This window comes from Lynx rufus, unplaced genomic scaffold (assembly GCF_022079265.1).
Source record: "Lynx rufus isolate CCGP_SWC_20201006 ecotype Redwood Valley unplaced genomic scaffold, mLynRuf1.p SCAF_13, whole genome shotgun sequence".
NCBI lineage: Eukaryota > Metazoa > Chordata > Mammalia > Carnivora > Felidae > Lynx > Lynx rufus.
The window spans coordinates 42,789,867-42,803,168 of NW_025814827.1; positions in this window are offsets into that span (position 1 = coordinate 42,789,867).

Consider the following 13,302-nt stretch of genomic DNA (forward strand, 5'->3'; position numbering starts at 1 on the left):
GAGGGGAGAAAAGATGAAAAAACAAAAACAAAAACACAAAAAGACCAAAAGCAGCAAAAACTAGAAAGAAACAGAGAACACCACCAGAAACTCCAGCTCTGCAGGCAACATAATGGCAATAAATTCATATCTTTCAGTACTCACTCTAAATATCAATGGACCAAATGCTCCAATCAAAAGACACAGGGTAACAGAATGGATAAGAAAACAAGATCCATCTATATGCTGTTTACAAGAGACCCACTTTGTTTTTTTAATGATTTATTTATTTATTTTCTTTTTTTAATGTTTATTTTTTTAATTTTATTTTTTATTTTTAAAAATTTACATCCAAATTAGTTAGCATATAAAGAGTGAAAGAATGATTTCAGGAGTAGATTCCTTAATGCCTCTTACCCATTTAGCCCATCCCCCCTCCCACAACCCCTCCAGCAATCCTCAGTTTGTTCTCCATATTTATGAGTCTCTTCTGCTTTGTCCCCCTCCCACAACCCCTCCAGCAATCCTCAGTTTGTTCTCCATATTTATGAGTCTCTTCTGCTTTGTCCCCCTCCCTGTTTTTATATTATTTTTGTTTCCCTTCCCTTATGTTCATCTGTTTTGTCTCTTAAAGTCCTCATATGAGTGAAGTCATGATATTTGTCTTTCTCTGCCTAATTTCACGTAGCATAACAACCTCCAGTTCCATCCATGTAGTTGCAAATGGCAAGATTTCATTCTTTTTGATTGCCAAGTAATACTCCATTGTCTATATATACCACGTCTTCTTTATCCATTCATCCATCAATGGACATTTGGGCTCTTTCCATACTTTGGCTGTTGTTGATAGTGCTGCTATAACCATGGGGGTGCATGTGTCCCTTTGAAAGAGCACACCTGTATCCCTTGGATACATCCTAGTAGTGCAATTGCTGGGCCGTAGGGTAGTTCTATCTTTAGTTTTTTGAGGAACCTCCATACTGTTTTCCAGAGTGGCTGCACCAGCTTGCATTGCCACCAACAATCCAAAAGAGATCCTCTTTCTCCGCATCCTCACCAACATCTGTTGTTACCTGAGTTGTTCATTTTAGCCATTCTGACAGGTGTAAGGTGGTATCTCATTGTGGTTTTGATTTGTATTTCCCTGATGATGAGTGATGCTGAGCATTTTTTCATGTGTCGGTTGGCCATCCAGATGTCTTCCTTGGAGAAGTGTCTATTCATGTCTTTTGCCCATTTCTTCACTGGATTATTTGTTTTTTGGGTGTTGAGTTTGATAAGTTCTTTATAGATTTTGGATATTAACCCTTTATCTGCTATGTCATTTGCAAATATCTTCTCCCATTCTGTCAGTTCCCTTTTAGTTTTGCCAGTTGTTTCCTTCGCTGTGCAGAAGACTTTTATTGTGATGAGGTCCCAGTAGTTCATTTTTGCTTTTATTTCCCTTGCCTCCAGAGATGTGTTGAGTAAGAAGTTGCTGTGGCCAAGATCAAAGAGGTTTTTTTCCTGCTTTCTCCTCGAGGATTATGATGGCTTCCTGTCTTACATTGAGGTCTTTCATCCATTTTGAGTTTATTTTTGTGTATCGTGTAAGTAAGTGGTCCAGGTTCATTCTTTTGCATGTCGCTGTCCAGTTTTCCCAGCACCACTTCCATTGGACATTCTTTCCTGCTTTGTAAAAGATGAATTGGCCATATGTTTGTGGGTCCATTTCTGGGTTCTCTGTTCTGTTCCATTGATCTGAGCATTTGTTCTTGTGCCAGTACCATACTGTCTTGATGATTACAGCTTTGTAGTACAGCTTGAAGTCTGGGATTGTGATGCCTCCTGCTTTGGTTTTCTTTTCCAAGATTGCTTTGTTATTTGGGGTCTTTTCTGGTTCCATACAAATTTTAGTATCATTTGTTCTAGCTCTGTGAAGAATGATCGTGTAATTTTGATAGGGATTGCATTGAATATGTAGATTGTTTTGGGTAGTATTGACATTTTAACAATATTTGTTCTTCCTATCCAGGAGCCTGGAATCTTTTTCCATTTTTTTGTGTTTTCTTCAATTTCTTTCATAAGCTTTCTATAGAGACCCACTTTAGACCTAAAGACACCTTCAGATTGAAAATAAGGGGATGGAGAACCATCTATCATGCTAATGGTCAACAAAAGCAAGCTGGAGTGGTCATACTTATATCAGACAATCTAGATTTTAAAATAGACTGTAACAAGAGATGAAGAAGGGCATCATATCATAATTAAGGGGTCTATCTACTAAGACCTAATAATTGTAAACATTTATGCTCCAAACGTGGAAGTACCCAAATATATAAATCATTAATCACCAACAAAGAAAGTCAGGGGCACCCGGATGGCTCGGTTAAATGTCCAACTTCAGCTCAGGTCACGATCTCATGGTCTGTGAGTTCAAGCCCTGCATGGGGTTCTGCGCTCACAGCTCAGAGCCTGGAGCCTGCTTAAATTCTGTGTCTCCCTCCCTCTCTGCCCTTCCCCCACTCACACTCTGTCTCTCTCTCCCTCTCAAAAAAAAAACCATAAAAAAAAGAAACTCATTGATAATAATACCAATATAGTAGAGGACTTCAACACCCCACTTACAACAATGGACAGATCTAAGCAGAAAATCAACAAAGAAACAACGGCTTTGAATGACACACTGGACCAGATGGACTTAACAGATATATTCAGAACATTTCATCCTAGAGCAGCAGAATACACATTCTTCTCAAGTGCACATGAACATTCTCCAAAAGAGATCACATACTGGGACACAAATCAGTTCTCAACAAGTAGAAAAATATTGAGATCACACCGTACATATTGTCAGACCACAACACCATGAAACTCGAAATCAACCACAAGAAAAAAATTGAAAAGATAACAAATACTTGGAGACTAAATAACATCCTACTAAAGAATTAATGGGATAACTAAGAAGTTAGGAGGAAATTAAAAAGTACATGGAAGCCAATGAAAATGATAACATTACAGCCCAAAACCTCTGGGACACTGCAAAGGCAGTCATGAGAGGGAAATATATAGCAATCCAGGCCTTTCTAAAGAAAGCAGAAAGGTCTTAGATACACAACATAACCTTACACCTTAAAGAGCTGAAAAAAGAACAGCAAATAAAGCCCAAAACCAGCAGAAGACAGAAAATAATAAAGATTAGAGCAGAAATCAATGCTATCTAAACCAAAAAAAAAAAAAAAAAAAAAAAAAAAAAACAAAAAACAAAACCAGAACAGATCAATGAAACCAGAAGCTGGTTCTTTGAAAGAATTAAAAAATTGATAAACCCTCATCCAGTTTGATCAAAAAGAAAAAGGAAAGGATGCAAATAAGTAAACTCATGAATGAAACACTACAGATCACAACCAACACTGCAGAAATACAAACAACAAAGAGAATATTATGAGCAATTATACGCCAATAAAATGGGCAATCTGGAGAAATGGAAAAATTCCTAGAAAGATATAAACTACCAAACCTGAAAAAGGAAGAAATAGAAAATTTGAACAGACCCATAACCAGTAAAGAAATCTAATTAGTAATCAAAAATCTCCCCAAAAAACAAGAGTCCAGGGCCAGATGGCTTTCCAAGGGAATTCTACCAAACATTTAAAGAAGAGTTAGCACCTATTCTTTTGAAGCTGTTCCAAAAAAATAGAAATGGAAGAAAAACTTCTAAACTCTTTCTATGAAGCCAGCATTACCTTCATTCCAAATCAGACAAAGACTCCACTAAAAAGGAGAACTACAGACCAATTTCCCTGATGAACATGGATGCAAAAATCCTCAATAAGATCCTAGCCAACTGGATCCAACATTACATTAAAAGAATGATTCACCACAACCAAGTGGGATTTATACCTGGGATGTAGGGCTGGTTCATATCCGCAAAACAGTCAATGTGATACATCACATCAATAAAAGAAAGGACAAGAACCACATGATCCTCTCAATAGATTCAGAGAAAGCATTTGACAAAATACAGCATCCTCTCTTGATAAAAACCCTCAAGAAAGTAGGGACAGAAGGATCCCTCAAGATCATAAAAGCCATATATGAAAGACCCAAAGCTAATATCATCCTCAATAGGGAAAAACTGAGAGCGTTTCCCCTAAGGTCAGGAACACGACAGGGATGTACACTCTCACCACTGTTACTCAATACAGTATTGGAAGTCTTAACCTCAGCAATCAGACAACAAAAAGGAATAAAAGACATACAAATTGGCCAGGAGGAAGTCAAACTTTCACTCTTCCAAGATGACATAATACACTACATGGAAAACCCAAAAGATTCCACCAAAACTCTGGTAGAGGTGATCCATGAATTCAGCAAAGTTGCAGGATATAAAATCAATGCACAGAAATTGGTTTCATTCCTATACACCAACAATGAAGCAACAGAAAGAGAAATCAAGGAATCAATCCCATTTACAATTGCACCAAGAATCATAAAATACCTAAGAATAAACATAACCTAAGAGGTGAAAAAATCTATACACTGAAAACTATAGAAAGCTTATGAAAGAAATTAAAGAAGACAAAAAGAAATGGGAAAATATTCCATGTTCCTGGATTGGAAGAACAAATATTGTTAAAATATCGATACTAGCCAAAGCAATCCACGTATTCAATGCAATCCTTATCAAAATAACACCAGCATTCTCCACAGAGCTAGAACAAATAATCCTAAAATTTGTATTGAACCAGAAAAGACCCTGAATAGCTAAAGCAGCCTTGAAAAAGGAAACCAAACCTGGAGGCATCACAGTTCCAGACTTTAAGATGTATTACAGGAGAGTTGGGGAAGATGGCAGTGTAGGAGGATGCTGGGCTCACTGCGTCCTGCGGATCACTTAGATTCCACCCACACCTGCCTAAATAACCAAGAAAACCACCAGAAGACTAGCAGAACGGATTCTCCAGAGCCAAGCATAGACGAGAGGCCCAAAGAAGAGGGTAGGAAGGGCGGAGAGGCAGTGCACTACACAGACTGGCAGGAGGGAGCCAGGATGGAGGGGCAGCCCACCAGCAAAGCAGAGCCCCCGATTCTGGCTTGCAAAAGCAGAGGGGCCGGATGGAGTGTGTTCTGACAGTAAGCAGGACTTAACATCTGGAAGGTTATAAGTTAACAGCTCTGCTCAGAAAGCGGGCGGGCTGGAGGACAATGGGAGGGAGAGTTGTTGAGCCCTGGACTACAGAGCGCAGCTTGTTGGGGAACAAAGGCGCTCACCAGCGCCATCTCCCTCGCCCATCCCCCAGCCAAAATCCCAAAGGGAACCAGTTCCTGTCGGGGAACTTGCTTGCACCGCGCAAACACCCAACCCTTTGCTTCTGTGGATCCATCCCTCTGGTGGGTCTGACTTCCTCCCAGTGCTGCAGGGCCCCTTGCGAAGCGGGTCTCTGAAGGAAAAGCGATCTGAGCCAGCCCCTCCCATCCCAGTGCCCCTTGCCGATCCACCCCAGCTAATATGCCAGATCCCCAGCACCACAAGCCTGGCAGTGTGCAAGTAGCCCAGACAGGCCATGCCACCCCACAGTGAATCCTACCCCTAGGAGAGGGGAACAGAAGGTACACACCAGTCTGACTGTGGCCCCAGCAGTGGGATGGGGGCAGACATCAGGACTGACTGCGGCCCCACCCACCAACCCAAGTTATTCAAGACAGCACAGGGGAAGTGCTCTGCAGGTCCGCACCACTCCAGGGACTATCCAAAATGACGAAACGGAAGAATTCCCCTCAAAAAAACCTCCAGGAAATAACGACAGCTAACAAACTGATCAAAAACAATTTAAACAATATAACAGAAAGTGAGTTTAGAATAACAGTCATAAAATTAATCGCTGGGCTTGAAAACAATATACAGGACAGCAAAGAATCTATTGCTACAGAGATCAAGGGACTAAGGAACACCCAGGAGGAGCTAAAAAATGCTATTAATGAGTTGCAAAATAAAATGGAGACAACCACAGCTCGGATTGAGGAGGCAGAGGAGAGAATAGGGGAACTACAAGATAAAATTATGGAAAAAGAAGAAGCTGAGAAAAAGATTAAAAAATCCAGGAGTATGAGGGGAAAATTAGAGAACTAAGTGATGGACTAAAGAGAAACAATCTACACATAATTGGTATTCCAGAGGAGGAAGAGAGAGGGAAAGGTGCTGAAGGGGTACTTGAAGAAATAATAGCTGAGAACTTCCCTGATCTGGGGAAGGAAACAGGCATTGAAATCCAAGAGGCACAGAGAACTCCCTTCAGATGTAACTTGAATTGATCTTCTGCACAACATATCATAGTGAAACTGGCAAAATACAAGGATAAAGAGAAAATTCTGAAAGCAGCTAGGGATAAACGTGCCCTAACATATAAAGGGAGACCTATAAGACTCGTGACCGATCTCGGGGCGCCTGGGTGGCGCAGTCGGTTGGGCGTCTGACTTCAGCCAGGTCACGATCTCGCGGTCCGTGAGTTCGAGCCCCGCGTCAGGCTCTGGGCTGATGGCTCAGAGCCTGGAGCCTGTTTCCGATTCTGTGTCTCCCTCTCTCTCTGCCCCTCCCCCGTTCATGCTCTGTCTCTCTCTGTCCGAAAAATAAATAAACGTTGAAAAAAAAAATTTAAAAAAAAAAAAAAAAAAAAAAAAAAAAAAAAAGACTCGTGACCGATCTCTCTACTGAAATTTGTCAGGCCAGAAAGGAATGCCAGGAAATCTTCAATGTGATGACAGAAAAAACATGCCGCTGAGAATCCTTTATCCAGCAAGTCTGTCATTTAGAATAGAAGGAGAGATAAAGGTCTTCCCAAACAAACAAAAACTGAAGGAATTCATCACCACTAAACCAGCCCTACAAGAGATCCTAAGGGGGATTCTATGAGACAAAGTACCAGAGACATCGCTACAAGCGTGAAACCTACAGACATCACAATGACTCTAAACTCATATCTTTCTATAATAACACAGAATGTAAATGGACTAAATGCGCCAACCAAAAGACATAGGGTATCAGAATGGATAAAAAAACAAGACCCATCTATTTGCTGTCTACAAGAGACTCATTTTAGACCTGAGGACACTTTCAGATTGAAAGTGAGGAGATGGAGAACTATTTATCATGCTACTGGAAGTCAAAAGAAAGCTGGAGTAGCCATACTTATATCAGACAAACTAGACTTTAAATTAAAGGTTGTAACAAGAGATGAAGAAGAGCATTATATAATAATTACAGGGTCTATCCATCAAGAACTAACAATTATAAATGTCTATGCACCGAATATGGGAGCCCCCAAATATATAAAACAATTACTCACAAACATAAGCAACCTTATTGATAAGAATGTGGTAACTGCAGGGGACTTTAATACCCCACTTACAACAATGAATAGATCATCTAGACACATGGTCAATAAAGAAACAAGGGTCCTGAATGATACATTGGATCAGAAGGAATTGACAGATATATTTAGAACTCTGCATCCCAGAGCAACAGAATATACTTTCTTCTCAAGTGCACATGGAACATTCTCCAAGATAGGTCACATACTGGGTCACAAAACAGCCCTTCATAAGTATACAAGAATTGATATCATACCATGCATACTTTCAGACCACAATACTATGAAGCTTGAAATCAACCAGAGAACAAGTGTGGAAAACCTCCAAAAGCATGGAGGTTAAAGAACACCCTACTAAAGAATCAATGGGTCAACCAGGCAATTAGAGAAGAAATTAAAAAATATATGGAAACAAACGAAAATGAAAATACAACAATGCTTTGGGACGCAACAAAGGCAGTCCTGAGAGGAAAATACATTGCAATCCAGGCCTATCTCAAGAAACAAGAAAAATCCCAAATACAAAATCTAACAGCACACCTAAAGGAAATAGAAGCAGAACAGCAAAGACAGCATAAACCCAGCAGAAGAGAAATAATAAAGATCAGAGCAGAAATAAACAATATAGAATCTAAAAAACTGTAGAGCAGATCAATGAAACCAAGAGTTGTTTTTTTGAAAAAATAAACAAAATTGACAAACCTCTAGCCAGGCTTCTCAAAAAGAAAAGGGAGATGACCCAAATAGATAAAATCATGAATGAAAATGGAATTATTACAACCAATCCCTCAGAAATACAAGCAATTATCAGGGAATACTATGAAAAATTATATGCCAACACACTGGACAACCTGGAAGAAATGGAAAAATTCCTAAACACCCACACACTTCCAAAACTCAAACAGGAAGAAACAGAAAGCTGAACAGACCCATAACCAGTGAAGAAATTGAATCAGTTATCAAAAATCTCCCAACAAATAAGAGTCCAGGACCAGATGGCTTCCCTGGGGAATTCTACCAGACATTTAAAGCAGAGATAATACCTATCCTTCTCAAGCTATTCCAAAAAATAGAAAGGGAAGGAAAACTTCCAGACTCATTCTATGAAGCCAGTATACTTTGATTCCTAAACCAGACAGAGACCCAGTAAAAAAAGAGAACTACAGGCCAATCTCCCTGATGAATATGGATGCAAAAATTCTCAATAAGATACTAGCAAATCGAATTCAACAGCATATAAAAAGAATTATTCACCATGATCAAGTGGGATTCATTCCTGGGCTCCAGGGCTGGTTCAACATTCGCAAATCAATCAACGTGATACATCACATTAATAAAAGAAAAGATAAGAACCATATGATCCTGTCAATCGATGCAGAAAAAGCATTTGACAAAATTCAGCAACCTTTTTAATAAAAACCCTCTAGAAAGTTGGGATAGAAGGAACATACTTAAACATCATAAAAGCCATTTATGAAAAGCCCACGGCTAATATCATCCTCAATGGGGAAAACTGAGAGCTTTCCCCCTGAGATCAGGAACAGGACAGGGATCTCCACTCTCACCACTGTTGTTTAACATAGTGTTTGAAGTGCCAGCATCAGCAATCAGACAAGAAAAGGAAATAAAAGGCACAAAATTGGCAAAGATGAAGTCAAGCTTTCATTTTTGCAGATGACATGATATTATACATGGAAAATCCAATAGACTCCACCAAAAGTCTGCTAGAACTGATACATGAATTCAGCAAAGTTGCAGGATACAAAATCAATGTACAGAAATCAGAAATTGCATTCTTATACACTAATAATGAAGCAACAGAAAGACAAATAAAGAAACTGATCCCATTCACAATTGCACCAAGAAGCATAAAATACCTAGGAATAAATCTAACCAAAGATGTAAAAGATCTGTATGCTGAAAACTATAGAAAGCTTATGAAGGAAATTGAAGAAAATATAAAGAAATGGAAAAACATTCCATGCTCATGGGTTGGAAGAATAAATATTGTCAAAATGTCAATACTACCCAAAGCTATCTACACACTCAATACAATCCCAATCAAAATTGCACCAGCATTCTTCTCGAACCTAGAACAAGCAATCCTAAAATTCATATGGAACCACAAAAGGCCCCGAATAGCCAAAGTAATTTTGAAGAAGACCAAAGCAGGAGGCATCACAATCCCAGACTTTAGCCTCTACCTCAAAGCTGTAATCATCAAGACAGCATGGTATTGGCACAAAAACAGACACATCGACCAATGGAAGAGAATAGAAACCCCAGAACTAGACCCACAAAAGTATGGCCAACTCATCTTTGACAAAGCAGGAAAGAATATCCAGTGGAAACAAGACAGTCTCTTTAACAAATGGTGCTGGGAGAACTGGACAGCAACATGCAGAAGGTTGAAACTAGACCACTTTCTCACACCATTCACAAAAATAAACTCAAAATGGATAAAGGACCTGAATGTGAGACAGGAAACCATCAAAACCCTAGAGGAGAAAACAGGAAAAGACCTCTCTGACCTCAGCCGCAGCAATTTCTTACTTGACACATCCCCAAAGGCAAGGGAATTAAAAGCAAAAATGAACTATTGGAACCTCATGAAGATAAAAAGCTTCTGCACAGCAAAGGAAACAATCAACAAAACTAAAAGGCAACGAACAGAATGGGAAAAGATATTTGCAAGTGACATATCGGACAAAGGGCTAGTATCCAAAATCTATAAAGAACTTACCAAACTCAACACCCAAAAAACAAATAATCCAGTGAAGAAATGGGCAGAAAACATGAACAGACACTTCTCTAAAGAAGACATCCAGATGGCCAACAGGCACATGAAAAGATGCTCAACATCACTCCTCATCAGGGAGATACAAATCAAAACCACACTCAGGTATCACCTCACGCCAGTCAGAGTGGCCAAAATGAACAAATCAGGAGACTATAGATGCTGGAGAGGATGTGGAGAAACGGGAACCCTCTTGCACTGTTGGTGGGAATGCAAATTGTTGCAGCCACTCTGGAAAACAGTGTGGAGGTTCCTCCAAAAATTAAAATAGTATTACCCTATGACCCAGCAGTAGCACTGCTGGGAATTTACCCAAGGGATATAGGAGTACTGATGCATAGGGCCACTTGTATCCCAATGTTTATAGCAGCACTCTCAACAATCACCAAAATATGGAAAGAGCCTAAATGTCCATCAACTGATGAATGGATAAAGAAATTGTGGTTTATAGACACAATGGAGTACTACGTGGCAATGAAAAAGAATGAAATATGGCCCTTTATAGAAACGTGGATGGAACTGGAGAGTGTGATGCTAAGTGAAATAAGCCATACAGAGAAAGACAGATACCATATGTTTTCATTCTTATGTGGATCCTGAGAAACTTAACAGAAACCCATGGGGGAGGGGAAGGAAAAAAAAAAAAAAGAGGTTAGAGTGGGAGAGAGCCAAAGCATAAGAGACTCTTAAAAACTGAGAACATGGGGCGCCTGGGTGGCGCAGTCGGTTAAGCGTCCGACTTCAGCCAGGTCACGATCTCGCGGTCCGTGAGTTCGAGCCCCGCGTCAGGCTCTGGGCTGATGGCTCGGAGCCTGGAGCCTGTTTCCGATTCTGTGTCTCCCTCTCTCTCTGCCCCTCCCCCGTTCATGCTCTGTCTCTCTCTGTCCCCAAAAAATAAAAATAAACGTTGGAAAAAAAAAAACTGAGAACAAACTGAGGGTTGATGGGGGGTGGGAGGGAGGGGAGGATAGGTGATGGATATTGAAGAGGGCATCTTTTGGGATGAACATTGGGTGTTGTATGGAAACCAATTTGACAATAAATTTCATATATTAAAAAAAGGATGTATTACAAAGCTGTAATCATTAAGACAGTATGATACTGGCACAAAAACAGACACATAAATCAATGGAACAAAATAGAGAACTCAGAAATGGACCCATAAATGCATTGCCAACTCATCTTTGACAATGCAAGAAAGAACATCCAATGGAATAAAGACAATCTCTTCAGCAAATGGTGCTGGGAAAATGAACCTGGGCCACTTTCTTATACCATACACAAAAATAAACTCAAAATGTATGAAAGACCTAAATGTGAGACAGGAAGCCATCAAAATCCTCAAGGAGAAAGCAGGCAAAAACCTCTTTGACCCTGGCCGCAGCAACTTCTTACTCAACATGGCTGTGGAGGCAAAGGAAACAAAAGTAAAAATGAACTATCAGGACCTCATCAAAATAAAAAGCTTCACAGCAAAGGAAACAATCAGCAAAACTAAAAGGCAACCGACGGAATGGGAAAAGATATTTGCAAACGACATATCAGATAAGGGATCAGTATTCAAAAAGTGAATAATCCGATGAAGAAATGAGCAAAATACATGAACAGACACTTCTCCAGAGAAGATATCCAGATGGCAAACAGACACATGAAAAAATGCTCAACATCACTCATCATCAGGAAAGTACAAATCAAAACCACATTGAGAAACCACCTCACACCTGTCAGAATGGCTAACATTAACAACTCAGGCAACAACAGATGTTGGCGTGGATGCAGAGAAAGAGGATCTCTTTTGCATTGCCGGTAGGAATGCAAACTAGTTCAGCCACTCTGGAAAATAGTATGGAAGTTCCTCAAAAAGTTAAAAGTAGAACTACCCTATGACCCACCAATTGCACTACTAGGTATTTATCTAAGGGATACAGGTGTGCTGTTTCAAAAGGGCACATGCACCCCAACGTTTATAGCAGTGCTGTTGACAATAGTCAATGTATGGAAAGAGCCCAAATGTCCATTGATGGATGAATGGATAAAGAAGATGTGGTATACATATACAATGGAGTATTACTTGGCAATCAAAAAGAATGAAATCTTTCCAATTGCATCTATGTGGATGGAACTGGAGGGTATTATGCTAAGCGAAACTAGTCAGAGAAGGACAAATATCATATGACTTCACTCGTATGAGGACTTTAAGATACTAAACAGATGAACATAAGGAAAGGGAAGCAAAAATAATATACAAACAGGGAGGGGGACAAAACACAAGAGACTCTTAAATATGGAGAACAAACAGAGGGTTACTAGAGGGGTTGTGGGAGGGAGGATGGGCTAAATGGGTAAGGGGCATTAAGAATCTACTCCTGAAATCCTTATTGTGCTATATGCTAACTAACTTGGATGTAAATTAAACAATAAATAAATTTTTAAAAAATAAAAATAAACAAAAAAAATTACATCCCAAGTATGAATAGCCATTCTTATAGCAGTTGAGAAGCGAGGAAAACAATATTATAAAGATACAAATAGGGGCGCCTGGATGGCTCAGTTGTTAAGCATCTGACTTTGGCTCAGGTCATGATCTCATGGTTTGTGAGTTCAAGTTCCACATGGGTTGAGCTCAAGCCCCAGCTCAGGTGAGCCCCACTTCTCTCCCTCTCTCTGCGTTTCTCTCTCTCTGCCCCTTGCTCACTTGCACCTTCTCTCTCAAAGACACACAAAAAAGATACAAATAAAAATTAATAAAATGGAAAAAATTTCAAAACATGAGGGTAAACAACATCAAGGAAACAAACTGCCAAAGAAAAGACACAAGATACAAATAAAAAATATCAGTACACAAAAGGAACAAAAATTCTGATACCACAAGTAATAAATAAGGACATATTATAAATAATTTAGTAAATTTGAAAACTTAAATAAAATGGATAAATTACTTAAAAATATAAAATACCAAAATTGAATCAAAAGAATAAAAACTTTAAAGAATTCAAATCAGTAGTTAATCTTTAAAATATTTTTTTAATCACTAAAAAATGTCAGGTGCTAGAAGACATGAATAGACATTCTTCCAAAGAAGTGATACAAATGGCCAGCAGACATATGAAAAAAATGTTCAACATCACTCATCATCAGGGAAATGCAAATCAAAAACTACAATGAGTTACCACCTCA